The sequence below is a fragment of the Alligator mississippiensis genome, chromosome 1, assembly GCF_030867095.1.
Source record: "Alligator mississippiensis isolate rAllMis1 chromosome 1, rAllMis1, whole genome shotgun sequence".
NCBI classification, from domain to species: Eukaryota; Metazoa; Chordata; order Crocodylia; family Alligatoridae; genus Alligator; species Alligator mississippiensis.
Window position 1 is genome coordinate 326,244,195 of NC_081824.1, and position 5,271 is coordinate 326,249,465.

The window sequence follows — 5,271 nt, forward strand, 5'->3', positions numbered from 1 at the left end:
GGCATCCTCACCCACAACAACCAGTGGAGAGGCATGGGAGGCTACAAAGCTCTTATGGACAGTGAATTTTACTGTAGATCCACATTACAAATCAGCTGATGCCACTTTTAAAATAAGAATCCACAATATTCTGTATGCAAGCCCATGAGCAGATTTTGAAAACATCGACAATTTCCAAAAGAATTATTCCAAAGTGCAAACTGCATCTGTGCAAACAAAATGTGGTACAAACAGCTTTGCTCCATTGTTCACTATCTGCATTCACTGGTTTTGATAATCTTTAACATATTGTTGCAAAGTGAGTTTCATATTCATTAGCAAGCTTTCGCAAGTTTGAGACAGTTGAGTTACTAAATATCTGGCTTATTAATGTAGAAGCACAGAACAGAAGGCATTACTTCATGACTGCATTTTAATAAGCAACTATGAATAGTTTATTTTTAGTTAGTAATTGGCAGGAGCTAAGAGACCAATTTTTATTTGTGGACTGATTCAATTGATAGAACCCAAAATCTCTTTTTTATTGTAGACGAAATGATTTGACAAAGTCTTTTTTTGTCCTCTACCCAAGAAAAGAAATCTGTCAGTCCTAGAGTCCTGCCTACTGTCACTGAATTCAACTACCTGCAGTATGGAAATCCAGACCCTCCCAAAAATGGTAACCTCTGCTTCTGTCACTGGTTCATTGTGTAGCCTTATCTAATCTTCACAACAAGGGTGGTGGGGGCAAAAGTGAAATCCATTCATATTTGGTCTTCAATTTGAAGCTGTAATATCTGGCATAAGTATTACCATTAACATCATGGAGATGGGTAACAGTAAAGCCCAGGACCAAATAGTCCTATCACTTTCAGGCACACTTCTCTAGTTATCAACTATAGAAATGATCCCTGGAAGTACAATCTGTGTAGGTGCTGCAGCAACAGATGTAGTGTGTTCCTGATTTCTCAATGGGCACAGTTATTTCAGTGCAGAGGCTGCAGAAGAGGATTGCATTAATCCTGTACCTGCTGGCTGTACTGATGCCTCCCTCCATTGCAGTGGCATCTCCCACAGAAGAAGTGGATTCAGAAGTACAATAGAGCTGTGCAGATTCTCCAAGGGGCCTTCATTCTGGTGCTTCTGTTAAGTCGGCACCCACAGCTCATGCCCTGCTTGCTCATCCCTAGTTAGGCTACTGAACTTATTATGGTTTAGTTTTTGTCCCCACAACATGTATTGACACAGTCACAAGGAAGTGAAAGCTGTGGATCAGTTTCAGTATTTGCCTTCCCCATTTTGCTGTTTGAGCAATCAGCAAAAATAAATAGCAATTAATGTCAGGTACTCTTTCATTAGTTTTACATCAATGGGAAACAAAGATATCTATATTTTCAAGATGATTTTTTATCTCAAAGTGGTCATAACATTTCCTACCTTCAACCAGGAATGCAAACAGATGTGCAGAAACGTATTCCATATGGAAAGCCATTTTCATAGTTTCATAGTTGTTAGGGGCTGGAAGGGACCATCGGGTCCAGCCCCCCCCCTGCACTTGGGCAGGAAAGACTACTGGTATCAGATGACCCCAGCCAGATGGGCATCAAGATGCATTTTGAAGATCTCCAGGGTGGGTGACTGTACCACCTCTGGGGGGAGTCTCTTCTAAACCCTTGGCACACAGCTTATAAAGAAGTTTTTCCTTATGTCTAGCCTGAAGCGATCCTCAATTAGCTTGTGCCCATTATTTCTTGTCCTCCCCTGGGAGGCCTTGGTGAAGAGATGCTCCCCCAGGCACTGATGTACACCCTTGATATACTTATAGGTTGCCAGCAAGTCCCCTCTGAGTCTTCTCCTCTCCAGGCTGAACAGTCCCAAGTCATTCAGCCTTTCCTCATATGACCTGGTTTCTAGGCTTTTAATCATGTGTGGACTCCCTTGAGCTTCTCCACATCCTTCCTTAAGTGCGGCACCCAGAACTGGATGCAGAACTCCAGCTGCGGTCTCACCAAGGCTGAGTAGAGAGGGAGGACAACATCCTTAGTCTTGTTGTGGATCATTTCTCCCCAGGTGGAGCACTTTACATTTCTCTGCATTAAACAACATCAGGTCCTCCCACCTTGCAAACCTGTCCAGGCTGACCTGTATTGTCAGCCTGTCTTCAAGTATGATCACACTCCCCCCTAGTTCGGTGTCGTTAGTGAACTTTGCTAGTTTGTTTTTAATACCCAAATCCAAATTATTGATGAACATGTTGAAAAGCACTGGTCCGAGTACTGAACCCTGAGGGATGCCACTGGTCACCCTCTGCCATGATGACTCAGTTCTGTCAATCAATACATTTGGATCCTACCATGGAGTTAGTTTCCTAGCCATCAGACCATAAAGTAGTCAAGGCCACTTTTCCCAATTTTTTCCTGAGGACTTTGACTAGGTCAAAGGCCTTTTTGAAGTCCAGGTATATGACATCAACCTTATTTCCCTCATCCAGGTGGTGAGTAACCTGATCATAGAAGGAAATGAGTTTGGTCTGTCATGACCTGCCCATAATGAAGCCATGTTGAGTATCCTTCAGAATACTGCCTTCTGCTAGCCTGTCTGTAATGGATTCTTTGATAATGTTCTCCAGGATTTTACCATGGATTGAGGTCAAACTGATTGGCCTGTAATTTCTCGGGTCCTCCTTTTTTCCTTTCTTAAAGATAGGCACCGCATTAGCCTTCTTCCAATCTTCTGGGACCTCTCCTAAGTGCCATGAGTCTTCAAATAACTTTGCCATTGGTTGCATGATGACATTGGCCAGTTCTTTTAGCACCCTCAGGTGTAGTTCATCGGGTCCTGATGACCTGTAGATATTTAGCCTTTGTAGGTGGTCCCCCACAAGATCTACACCAACTATGCAGGGGTGGTCACCCCCACCACGATGTTCCTGTATCCCATCAAGCAGGCTAACGCCCTTGGACTGGTAGAATACCAACTTGAAGCATTCATTCAGGAGTTCGGTTTTGTCCTGAGTGTCAGTTATCAGCCACCCTGTTTCATTTATCAGAGGCCTTATGCTTCTCTTATTTTTTCTCTGACTTCCTACATATCTAAAGAAGGACTTCTTGTTGTCCTTGATTCCAGTTGCCCATCTATTTTTGGTTTGTGCTTTTGCTGTCCTAATCTGCTCCCTACAGGTGTGGGCTGTTGCTGAGTACTCCTCTTTGTTAGTTATTCCTGACTTCCAACCTTTGTAGGCTTCTCATTTTAATTTCAGGAGGTCCATGACTTCCCTGTTGAGCCAAGGAGGTCTCCCACCCCTTTTGCTGCCTTTCTTATGAAAGGGAATGGACTTCCTTTGAGCTTTAGGATCACTTCCTTGAGGAACAACTGCTCTTCTTTCACCCCCTTCCTCATCAGACCATGGTCCCGCACAGCCTTGCCAACCAATCCACTAAGTTTGTGGAAGTTGGCCTTCGTAAAATCAAGGATTTCTATTTTATTAGTTAATTTCCCTGACTTACAGTGGATGGAGAAAGTACTCATCTCCTGGTCACTGTCACCCAGTTTCCCTTCGATCCTCAAGTTGTTCACTAGATCATCCCCTTGGCCCAGACCCAAGTTTAGGAGTGTATTGCCCTGGGTTGGCTTGTAGATTTCTTGTGTTAGATAGAGCTCCTCAACACAAGTGAGGAAGCTTTGTGAGCAATGAGATGTAGCTGAGTGCTCATCCCATGAGAGGTCTGTGTAGTTGAAGTCACCCATGATGACCATGCTCTGAGAGCGTGCAGCCTCTGCCAGTTCTCCAGAGAATTCCTGGTCATGCTGTTCCTCTTGGTTTGGAGGTCTGTAATAAACTCCTACAGTCAAATCCCCTTCCCCATGCTCTCCCCGTATCTTGACTCAGAGAGTCTAAAGTTGACCTTCTTGGTTTCCAATCTTCACTTCTAAGGAGGTGTAATGTTCCTTCACATAGACAGCAACTTCATCACCCTTCTTCCCAACACGATCCCTCCTATATAGGGAGTATCCCGCTATGCCTGTCGTCCAGTCATAGATGGAGTCCCACCAGGTCTCCATGATCCCTATGAGCTCATATTGGTTGTTGGTTAGTAGGAAAGCCAGTTTCTCCTGCTTATTTCCCATGCTTCTGGCATTAGTGTACAGGCAACTAAGCCTAACGTTGGAGGCCCTAGGCTTTCAGGTGAGCTGTGGAATACCTTGTCAATCAGCTGGTGTTGGAGAAAGCTTCCTATTGTACCCTGGGATGCTGGTTTCAAGGTTGCCATTTTTTGGGCTTGTGTTAGTGGTTGATGGTCCATCCCCCAGTGATCTCAGTTTAAAGCCCTATCCAGGAGGTCCACCATTCTAGGCAAGAAAACTTTCTTCCACTTTGGCTTTAGGTGGATGCCATCCCTTCCCAACAGGCTGTAGTCTTGAAGGTGCATGCCATGGTTGAGGAAGCCAAAGCCCTTGTGGTAGCACCAATGCTGGAGTCTTCCATTTACTTGTTCTATCCTTTCTGCACTCATGATCCATAACCAGGAGGACTAAGGAGAAAACTACCTGTGCCCCCAACCCCTTGAACCCAGCCCTCAAAGCCCTGAGGTCTAAATCTCAACACTCATGACACCCAGTGATCACTGGACCAGAGAAATACAGATAAACCTGTCTAACCTTTGAAGAACCAGCACACTAAATGTCAATTGAGCCATGAACCTGCCTTTTAACAGGGCAGGGCTTGTGCTGCTGATCAATTGTTGGAACAGCTGTAGCAATTCGGTCTTATAAAACATTTAAGCAGTACATTTTAAAGTAATTCTTTCACCTACATACCATGATAGCCAAAGGTTTTCCAGGGGCCTTTCCAAACAATTGGCCACAAGAGCTGCCTGAGTAACCTTGATATCACCCAGAGGCATAGTAAGAAAGCATAGTGCCTGAGGCAGTTGTGAAACACAGAGAGGTGACTGCTGCTGTGCCAGTTGCAGTGACATGGTCAGCAACAACTGTGGCAGCGGCTGCTTTTGCACTCCCTCCCAAAAGGCAGCATCTGGGATTGCTGCCCCAGGTATTTCCCCCCCCCAGTTATACATCTAATATCACCTATTACTTTCCATTTGGGAAGCTGGTGGCATAGAGTAATTCCCCCGTGCATTGTGATATTTGTCAGACCCAATCCAGTTGCCAATATTTCTGACAATTCTGCTAAAATGGCAGTGCTTCTCCAAACTAAATACAGAGGTTGCTTGCAAATGATAAGGGGTATACAGTTATCCCTCCATAACTCTGGACACTCATAATCTATCT

The 5,271-nt window shown here is 44.5% G+C and overlaps 1 pseudogene; it reads right to left on the reverse strand.

Moving 5' to 3' along the window:
• Positions 1-738: 738 nt before the first annotated feature.
• Positions 739-906, reverse strand: LOC132247974 (small nucleolar RNA U3; annotated as a pseudogene).
• Positions 907-5,271: the final 4,365 nt, after the last annotated feature.